This window comes from Gracilinanus agilis, chromosome 3, assembly GCF_016433145.1.
Source record: "Gracilinanus agilis isolate LMUSP501 chromosome 3, AgileGrace, whole genome shotgun sequence".
Taxonomy (NCBI): domain Eukaryota; kingdom Metazoa; phylum Chordata; class Mammalia; order Didelphimorphia; family Didelphidae; genus Gracilinanus; species Gracilinanus agilis.
The window spans coordinates 353600175-353611844 of NC_058132.1; positions in this window are offsets into that span (position 1 = coordinate 353600175).

Genomic DNA, 11670 nt, shown 5'->3' on the forward strand with positions numbered 1-11670 from the left:
TCCTTTTTTTACATCCTTTCCTGTCCCTTCTTCCACTTTATGGGAACCAATTGCAATCTTTAAATATGCTTAGCGGGGTCAGCTGGGTAGCTCAGTGGATTGAGAGCCAGGCCTAGAGACAAGAGGTCCTAGGTTCAAATCTGGCCTCAGACATTTCCCAGCTGCGTAATCCTGGGCAAGTCACTTGACCCCCATTGCCTACCCTTACCACTCTTCTGCCTTGGAGCCAATACACAGTATTGACTCCAAGATGGAAGGTAAGGGTTAATAAAAAACAAACAAATAAATAAATATGCTTAGAACTGTCCAGGAGGGCAGTGTTTGTAGGTTCCACTTTTCATCCTATAAGGATATAAACTCTTATCAAAGGATTCCTGAGTTTCTACCTGATTGAGTTGAAAAGGTAGAGTTTTCTAAGTGGCTTTTGAACTCCCCCACCTAGTGCCAGTAGGGGTGTTCAAGTTTTGGTTGATTAATTCAAAAATAGGCAAGGGGAGAGTCAGTTCCAACTTCACAGAATCCATTATCATAAATAAAGCCAAATGCATTACTTCCAAAGCCTCAAGATAATATTTTGACAACTTTCATAGATAAATATTTAGAAGGTAAAACACATATCTTACAGAATGCTTGGCTTTCTGGTTCTTTTTTCCCTGCCCAAGGTTCTTTGGTTAGTGAACTCAAATAATTAGGGTAGTGGCAATAGTTCCTTAGGGGGTCTGATGTCAGGAAGATCTTTGCCTGTGTAAGAGTACATATAATCTCAAAGCAATCCTTCACAGCAACATGATCCAGACTTTCTACAGATTAATAATTTTAGGGGTAAATACACTCCAAAGTAAAGAAATTAAAATAAAATCAAAAGCAACCTAATTTCTTCTTAGATAAATTAGGCAATGCTAAAATCTGGCCTCAGTCACTTACTAGCTATGTGACAATGGAAAAGTCACATAACCCTTATTTGCCTCAGTTCCTCATCTGTAAAATGAGGACACACTGGAGAAGGAAATGGCAAAGCATTCTAGTACCTTTGCAAGAAAACCCCATGGAGATATGATTGGGGATGCTGACTTTAAACAATCACTCTATTGCAAATAGTAATAATATGGAAATAGGTTTTGAACAATGATGGCTCAGAGTAATTGCTCATGGGATCTAGGAGGGAGGAAGAGGGAGAGGAGGGAAAGAACATGAATCATGTAAGCATGGAAAAATTTCTAAATTAATTAATTAAATTAAAAAAAAAAAAAAAAGAAAACCTCATGGACAATATTGTCCATGCGGTCAAATAGAGTCTGACACAAATGAATGACTGAATGATAACAAATGCAAGAGGCCCTTTTATTTGATGTGTAAAGGAAAGCTTCAAAGGGAAGGTCATGTGACTTATTAATGGGTGATACTCAAGAAAGCTGTAGGTACAGATAAGAGAAGGAGTCTAGGACAGCCTGACAATCCCTTCTTTAGAACCAGTTATCTCTTCTCTAATTCTTTCCCTGCCAACTCCTCCTTTCTGTCCTACTTCTTCTCAGGTGCTGTTCAGGCACCATTTCTGCCAGGAAATTTTCTATTGTGTTTCCATTTGTTAGTGTTCTCTTTTGCTCCTGAAATGAGCTATTTATCTATATAGATCTTTGATCTCCCAAGGAGAATGGAAAAGCAGAAACAATTTTTGCCTTGGTATTGCAAGTGCCTTACACAGAGTAGGCAATTAAAAATGCTTCATTAGTCAAATTAAATCATATGCAGTAAGAGATACAAAGATAAATATTACACTCCTTTGTAAGGAAGGGAGGAAGTTTGGAAGAGAAAACTCTTTGAAGGGTTCATGGGTAGGGAGCACCTTAACTGGTCCTTAAAGGGTGACCAGGATTTTAACAGACAGCAACTGAGGGGTCAGGGGAATCTTGGGAGAAAGTGCATGCAGTTTATTGGACACTGTGAAAACAAGAGGAGAAAGGAGCAAATGGCAAGTGGTTATACCATTGTTACCAATTACCAAGTGGTTATATATACCAAGGTGTTAAGGGAAATCATGGAAGATGATATGAATTTTTTAGGCACAGCAACTCTCATATGATCTATTAAATTACAGAGGGTTTGTGATTGAATCATTGTGAGATTTTATCACTGTGTAATTTCCTTACATTCACAAACTTACAAAACCTTAAAGGATTGAAATAAAATTTTATGTCAGCTTCTTCTAAGTCGTAATATTTTTATGTGTCCAAATGAAATTTCTTAAAGATCATTCTTATTAAATTAAGTTAATCTTATTAAAGATACAGAGAAGTCTCAAAATGTGATTTGAGAACTCCTCAGGGTCCCCAAGACACTTTCAGGGAGTCCACAAGATCAAAACTATTGTCATAAACATAAAAAACAAACAAAAAATTTTTAAATTGTGCTGGCCTTCTTCTTGGCTTTATTCACTTTTCTTAGTGATATTAAAATATTCTTTTTGAGGATTTCTGTTAGTTTTGCTGCTTTTTGCATTTCAATTGCCCTCTTATTTTGACCTTTTTTCTCACCCATCTTCCTTGAATCTCTTTTCCTGTTTTTCCATTAACTATCACTATTTTTAGTCTCATACATCAGAATGATAACATTTCTCATGTTCAAAGCTGGTACAGGCCAGTACAAAGAAGAATTTAAGTAACTAGTCAGGATGAATCATAGAGTAACAGCTGCCTTACTATTAACAAACTGTATCATGTGCTATATTTGTGATAAAACAACTAACAATCTGAGGTATGATATTTCATGGTGTCATGGCTCAATTAAACCTTTATTCCAATCTAGGTCATACCTACTTTCAAAAAACTCAGTTTTTGTCACCCGAGAAAAGGTAGGAGGAAAGGCAGGGGGGATGCCTTGGTCCTATTAGTGGAATCTATTTCTGAAATCTATTTAATACACCCTGTTCAGGGCCCCTGTTTGGAACATACTTTCAGAACATGTGTTCTGAACACCTGGCCCTGTTTCTAACCTTTGTCGAGTCATTGCTTATGCTTATAAAATCAGTAGGGCCTAAGACCTCAGTGGCTCAGACCAAATGGGATGTGTGTCTTTAGACCCTGGCGTTTGTAACCTACAACACTTAAAAATAAATCCAGTATTGTTCAAAAAATCCCCCCCAAAACCTCAGTTTTCAAGGACATGCAAAGTCCATATAGTTATTAAAGATGCAAAATTCTAAAAAAAGACTTAAGAGAAAAACAAATGAATGAATTGAATTGAAATAGACCTAAATCAAAGTCATCAGTGACAATATCATGCAAAGAAATAATTTAACTTTTATAAAGCAAAGCAGGGTCAGGTGAGCAAAATCTAGGAATTGGAACAATATACAAGAAATAGCCAGGTACCAATCAAAATACAACCTAAATCAAGGAATTTTAACAGACTGAACATGCTTTTAAAATCTGAGAACAAACCACAAAAACAAATTGCTTTGAAGAACTAGAAACGATTGCATTTTCATGTACCCCAAGGGTGACAAATTGTCATAAAATATATGTGTTGTAGGATATTGCTTCTGCTGTAGAATCCAGGTTAACAGAGAGATTCAGTCAAGAAGGCACTGACCCATTCAGGGAAGAAATGACAGACTGGAATACAATTAATAAGTGGATAATAATAAAATCCTGGCAAAAGCTGATAGGTGTAATATACTTCTAAAGCTATTGATTGAACTAATCTATACAATTGTAGGAGTTAAATTAATGTTCAATATTTCAAGTATTATTTTTTAAAGTTTATAATCTAACAAAATAGAACCAAGTGACTAAGTTTTTCTACCTGCTCAAAAAGTCTGCTCCACCAAAGCCTCAATAGGAAGGCAAAAGACAGAGAGATGAACCTCCACTCAATTTATAACCTGTCTACATCAGCACGTAACAACAGGAAGTGAGTGGGGTTCTGGGAATCATAGTTTTGCTGGGGATCGAAGTTTTTAGTGTAACAGATTTTAATTACACAATTCTCCCTGAGATCCTTTGGAAGACTAGTCTCCCCAATGGATCTTGTAAACATAACCAACTTATAAATTACAATAATTTGGGGATAAAAGGGAAAGGGAACAAAACCAATGATTGCTAGGCACATTGACAAAAAGCCAATTAGGGGGCAGTCCCCTTCAGCACAAGAGTATACATACAAAATAAATGTTTTCCATAGTAAAGGTTATCAGGGAGTGAATAAGTCTGCTGTGCCTATGTTAGGTAATGCTCCATCTTGAAGCTGATTGTTGGTTGAAAGTGAAAGTGCATGCGGGGAGGCTTTTCCTATTATCTCTGGCCAACAACATCATAGAGAGTTAAAATATATCTCGAACATTAGAGAAGCTTTTCCTCCATCAAGTACATGGTGGCACAAACAAATCAAATTACTCCATCTCATAAAGCCATCAACAAATAACCCCTGGTAAAAGGAGGACTCCAGTGGTGACTTGAGGGAGAGATTCCACTTTGACCTCTCTCTCTCACCCTACCCCCACAGTGCAGGAGTCTCTTTTTACACAATCCTCCACAGTTCAAACTGCCTATTCACGTCTCAGAGGTGGATTTTGAATCTGTCTTGATCCTATTACTCCAGAGCTTTTGTTTTAAACTTAGATTCTGCTCTCCAGTTGACAAAAGCTCAAAGGGAATGAATAAATTTTCAGATAAAGAAATCAAAGCTATCAATAATCACATGAAAAAATGTTCAAAGAGCCTCTTGATTAGAGAAATGCAAATTAAAACAACTCTGAGGTACCACATCATATCTATCAGATTGGCCAATTTGACAGTAAAGGAAAATAATAAATGTTGGAGGGGATTGACAAAACTGAGACACTCTAATGCACTGTTTTTTGTTTTTTTTTAAAACCCTTGCCTTCTTTCTTAGAGTCAATACTGTGTATTGGCTCCAAGGCAGAAGAGTGGTAAGGTCTAGGCAATGGGGGTCAAGTGACTTGCTCAGGATTACATAGCTGGGAAGTGACTGAGGCCAGATTTGAACCTAGGACCTCTTGCCTCTAGGCCTGGCTCTCAATCCACTGAGCTACCCAGCTGCTCGCAGACACTAATGCATTGTTGGTGGAGTTGTGAACTGATCCAACCATTCTGGAAAGCAATTTGGAACTATGCCCAAAGACTATAAAACAATATATGTATAGCTTTTGATCCAGTAATACCACTGTATCCCAAAGAGATAAAAAAAATGGGAAAGGGCCTACTTGTACGAAAATATTTATAGCTTTGTGGTGGCAAAGAATTGGAAATTCAAAGGATGTCCATCAATTGGGTAATGGATAGTGATGGAAAACTATTGTGCTATAAGGAACACTGAACAGGATAATTTTATTTCATTTCATTATTTATTTATTTAAAAAAATTTTATTTTGAATATTTTCCTATAGTTACATGTTTCATGGTCTTTCCCTCTCCCCAAACTCCCCTAATCCCCCTTAGCCGATGCACAATTCCACTGGGTTTTACATGTATCATTGATTAAGACCTAATGCCATATTATTGGTAGTTGGACTAGAGTTATTGTCTAGTGCCATCAGCCCATGTGTTCAAGCAGTTGTTTTTCCTGTGTTTCTCCTCCCACAGTTCTTCCTCTGAATGTGGCTAGTTTTCTTTCTCATAAGTCCCTCAGCCTTGCTCTGGATTCTTGCATTGCTGCTAGTAGAGAAGTCTGTTATGTTCGATTTTACCACAGTGTATCAGTCTCTGTTTACAAAGTTCTCCTGGATCTGCTCCTTTCACTCTGCATCAATTCCTGGAGGTCATTCCATGAACAGGATAATTTTAGAAAGAGCAGGAAAGCCCTATGGGAACTGATGCAGAGTGAAATAAGCAGAACCAGGAAACCATTTTACACTATAACAGAAATATTGTGGAATGATCAGTTGTGATAGATTTTGCTAACAGTAATGCAGTGGTCCAGGACAATTCTGAGGAACTTAGGACAAAGAATGGTATCTACCTCCAGAGAAAGAACTGTCAGAATTGGAATGTAGATGAAAGCATGTGATTTTTTACTTATTTGGGTTTCTGGTTTTATATTATTCTCTTACAAAAATGAACAATATGAAAATGTTTTACATAATAATAACCCAGATTAAATTGCTTGCCAGCGCTAGGAAAGGGAAGGGAGATAATTTGGATATAACTTTGGAAAACTTAGTGGAAATTTATTACATGTAATTAAAAAATATCTTCATAATAAAAAATAAATTTACATTTTGGCTTAGTATCCATTCTAAGGGTTAGGCAATGGGGGTTAAATGACTTACCCAGGGTCATACAGCTAAGAAGTGTCTGAGGTCACATTTGAAACCAGGTCCTCTCAACTCCAAGCCAGGTTCTCACTGTGCTACCTAGCTGCCTGATTCTTGGTTTTTTAAAAAAACTCAGTATTCATACCACTTACAAGCCTGGTTGGAGGAGGCAATATGTCAAATTCATAGCAATATATACTAGGAAATATGGCAAGTTAGTGGCAAAAAAAAAAAAAGTAGGTTCAAAATGGTGCTTGCATGAGCACATTCTTCTTCTGTGTCAAGCGTTTTTGGAATTAGTTGGAGACTCCTTTGTTATAAAGATGGGATTTCTGTGTCTATGATTTTGCATGTTCAACAGTTAAAGGATTAATTCCACTTTTAAAAACCATAACTGGATGGCAGGATAGGTCCCAAAATAAAGGAATTATCACATTCTCTCTTACACTAAAAAGGACTACCTTTAAAATTAATGATCTAAAGCAAAACAAAGATCCTATGCTTGCATATAGTTTATTTTTTTCAATAGGTTTTTATGTCATCCAGTGTTAAAGATAGCTCAATATTGGATTATTTAGTTTAAGTCTTTTACACAGGAAATTGAATCCTATAGTGGTGAAATGACTTTGATCAGTGACTTAATTGGAGGTAGGACTTGAGCCTTGGTTGACTCTAATCCTAATGCAACATTTTATCTCTATAACCACAATCTTCCCTTCAGACATTCACTAAAGAACTACTCCAGGGCTTCAGGATGATACTAGGACTCTGGCAGGTCCTACCCAGTTAGAAAGGCTTTACATGGACTGACCATGTGTCATTTCATGAACAAGTTTCTAAGATTTATTAATAGGTTGGTTAAAAGTGGTTAATTTTTTAGCCATAGCAGCTCTTGAAGAAAATTCCAAGTCACACAGTGAAGTTGCAATACACTATTGGATAAGGTATCCACAATGATTTAAATTCCCTATCTTTTTTAAAATTTATGAGGCCAGGGCATGTTTGTAATGAAAAACTCATCCTAACCTTAATTTGATCTCATATTCTTGGCAGTTTCTTGCTTAATTCTAACCTTTTTGAGAAGGAATGATTTTTTATTTTATTTTTTTAAACCCTTAACTTCTGTGTATTGGCGCCTTGGTGGAAGAGTGGTAAGGGTGGGCAATGGGGGTCAAGTGACTTGCCCAGGGTCACACAGCTGGAAAGTGTCTGAGGCCAGATTTGAACCTAGGACCTCCCGTCTCCAGTCCTGGCTCTCAATCCACTAAGCTACCCAGCTGCCCCCAGAAGGAATGATTTTAATGGACACTAGGGGTTTCTTAGCTAGTATAAGAAAACCAGCTTTCCCAAAATTTTTTTAATCTTACTTTTCTTAAAATCTAAATTTATATTTTTTCAACATATATTTTATTTTGTCCCATTTTCCCTTCTCCAAAGAAAAATAAAATCTTTGCAACAGAAATGCATGATTGAGCAAAAAATTATATCCATTAGCCATATCCGAAAACATGCACTAATGCACTTTGACCATATCATCTTTTAAGAACCCCCACCTTAGAATCAATACAAAATACCGATTCCAAGGCAGAAGTGGTAAGTTAGGCAATGGGAGTTAAGTGACTTGCTCAGGGTCACACACCTAGGCAATGTCTGAAGTTAGATTTGAACCTAGGACTTCCCATCTCTAGGCCTGGCTCTCAATCCACTGATCCATCTAGCTCTCCCTAATCCTATCTAGATTTGAACCAGGATCGGATCTTCCACTTTCAGGTCTGGCACCCTATCCATTGTGCTATCTAGCTGCCCTGAATCACCCCTCTTCCTGGAGATGGAGATTTAGGATACTTCTTCATAAAGTCATCTGTAATCATGGTTGGTAATTATTTTGAATAGTTCCTAAGTCCTTTGACAGTATTGTTTTATAATGTTTGCTGCTGTTATAGAAATTGTTCTCCCAGTTGTGCTCTTTCCCAGTAGCAGTTCATCATACAAAAGTCTTCTAAGGCTTCTTTGAAACTTGTCATTACTTACAGTAATTATAAAGCCTTTCTCCATTGGATGGGTGACCGTTTAATTTCTAGTTCTTCACTACTACAAAGAGCTGCTATATATATTTTGTACATATGGAAGGAACCACTTTCTCCTCCTTTAACTTCTAGGATACAGGGTAGCAATGATCTCCCTGAATCAAATGGCATGCAGAATAATTTTTTGGGACATTGTTTAGAATTACAGGACCAATTCAGAGCTTCACCAACATGGGTAGTGGCCAGTTTTTTCAAAGCCCCTCCAAAATGTGTCACTTTTTGGCCAATGTTTTTCAATCTGATGGATTTATTGTTTTAATTTTAATTTCTCTAATATTTAGTCAGCTGAAGAAGCATGCTCCACCCCCCCCCAAGCCTTTCATAATGTGAATTTACTTTAGAAATTGCCTGTTTATATTTATTCATTTATCAAACAGGGAATTTTCTTGTTTTCTAAAAAAAAAAAAAAAAAAAAAAAAGCTAAGGAAGGTGAAAAAGAATAGAACCACCATTGGGCTTGAACTTAATTAGTTAAATAACTAAAGCACTTTAAGGCTTGCAGAGTGATTTGTAAGTATTTTTCTTATAACTGGCAGGTGATATCTTCATTTAATACATGAGGAAACTGGGGCAGATAGAAGTTAAGTAACTTACCCAAAGTCAAAGCTATCAAGCATCTGAAGCAGCATTTGAGCTGCTCTTTGACTCTAGAGGTGCAGCCTTCTGTCCACAGTGCTACCTTGTTGCTTACATTTACCTAGATCTAATTTCTATTTCTAACTCTGAAGCCTTGGACAAAAACAAAACATTTTAGGACTGCTGTATATGTAGAATTTGTAAAATGAGGGTGCTAGAGCATATGATCTGTAAGATCCCTCCTGGCTCTAAGAGCACCTGATTCTAAAGGTGACTCTTCCCTTACAAGTCAATTTTTTGTACTGTTTTGTAAAAATCTTTCTTTTCCTGAGAATTACTACTGACCCTTCTGATCTGATCTTTTCAGGTTCCTTATATTGTTGAAGAAATCATTTTCTGCCTTAAGTCACAGAAGTAATTCATACTCTAACCTATTTCATCAAAACTTTATTTTGGGGGAATGGATGCTTTCTTTTAGCAGTTTTAGATCGATATGCTCTCACTCTATGGCAATGCATTATCTAATGTCCTCAGAGCCTTTTCAAAGCAGTAAGAGATCAAGTTCCAGGCCTTTTATGTAATTTCCCATGTTTACTTCTAAGTAAACTAAAGTCCTTAAAAGACTCCTTTTTTACTTGCCTCATAGGTCTTCTGCTGTACTTGTAAAGATTTAGTGATTGTTTACATTTTCCTGTTAGGACAGAATACTGGGAACAGCAAATGGTAAGACTTGAGAATGTCTAGGTCTGTGTTGGTGAACCAATGGCACATGTGCTGGGGAGGGGAGGGGTGTTGGGGAGAGGAGGGGAGGGGGGCAGCGGCATGTGGACAACACCACTCAAGAGCCCTCTCTGTGGTAATATGCCCACTGTCACCCCAGCACAGTTTCCCAGAATTCCTTATTAGAAAGCCAGAGGTATGTGGAGCAGGGCTGCTCCCCTCCTCCTTTCCACACAGTTTGGACACCCAGTTTCTAAAAGGTTCACCATTACTGCTCTAGATGACATTTCTTTAAAATCACAAGAAACAGATTTTTTTTTTTTTTTGGAGGGGGAGAAGGCAGTCATTTTGGGACTCTAGGGATCACTGTTCAAATATTTTACTATAAGTCACAAGCTGTGTTCTCATTTCCTGACAACAAAAGAGTTCACCTGTAAAGTATTCCCAAAAGTATCGTTAGAAATTGGCTATAAATTTAAATATAATTTGTATAGTAGTATTTTAAGAAATCTGGTCATAAAAAGAGGAAAACTCAGGATTACTTTAAATCCACTTTTTATTCTCTCATAGATGAACAATTTTACACAACTTGTAACATAAAGGTAATGAAATCTCAAGGAGAAAAAAAGCAGTATTTCTGCCTCTTACTCATTCCTGAGATGGGGAAGAAATTTTTTAATGGGCACAATGTGAGTTTAACACTGGAAAAAAACACAAATTAAACTGGTTGAACTGGCTCCATTTGGGCCAGGTATAGCACAATAAATATAGAACTGCATTACTTTTTTTTTTTTAAAGATTGTTTTAAGTTTACCACACCCCTATGAAAAGAAAGAAGATAGTCCCCTAATCTGAAATTCTACAACACATGGTACAATAGTGAAGGGGCACCAACAGTGAAGGAGCATAGTTTCTCTACAAACTTCTCACACTCATACATCAACATTCTGAAAAGGAGATGCATACACTGGAAATTCAGATAACAATAAAATCTTGGTTACTCTTCCTCAGACCATTTATTACTGGCACAATCTCAGTTTGCCTGTTGGTTTGTGGTAGAATACAGAAGAATTTTGGAAATCTGGAAAATCCCTTTGAATTTGGTCTTAGGGCCAATGGGTAGGAGGTCACATTGGAAGCAAACTAATTAAGTGACACCATGAGGTCTCCAGCTCAATAACAATCCAATGAATATTTCTCTTATCTGGTAGTAGTATGTTGAAAAGGTTTCAAAAAAAGATTCATGGGAAGAACAATTTTCTTGAGTGGCAGGCCACCACAAGAACATGTATTGTAATGGATAAACAAAACTGCAAGTATAACTTCAACTGACCACACCTCCTCCTCCTTTGTAGGCTGACAAAAGAATACTGTCTGAAAATCAAACAATCTATCATGGCATAAAATAAGTTTCTTTATCTGGGCTATTACATCTTTCTGAGTTAGTTTCTCACTTCCAGAACTCCTCCCCCTTTCCTTCTAACATCTATTAATTGTGAAGCATTGATGCCAGAACTTCTGGCAAGTGACAGTTAATGGGAAAGTGCTGCTCCCAAGGGTTGCTCTGGAGTCTTTCTTCCTTATGTATGAGCACATTTTAAAATGTACACTAAGAGACAGAATGAAATGATTTTTTTCATATGACTCTTAGTTTCTCTGTGGAGTAGGATGTAAAGGCCACTGTCACCAACACCTTCAGGGATTAGCATCAAACACAAGAATCTACTATCCCAATCAGCCCTACAAAATGATGAAGGGGAACCTTTGATCATGTTGCTATGGCTACAAACAGACAATCTGGGTAATCTCTTGTGCCAGTAATGGGAAAAACCAGAGCCAGCATCACCAACCACAAGAAGGGAAATGCTCTTGGAAGAGGTATTTTTCACAAACTAGTAAACAGGATACTTAAATTATTTTTTTAAATTTTAACTTTTAAAATTCTTACCTTCTGTCTTAGGATCAATACTGAATATTGGTTCCAAGGCAGAAAATTGGTAAGGGCTAGGCAATGGG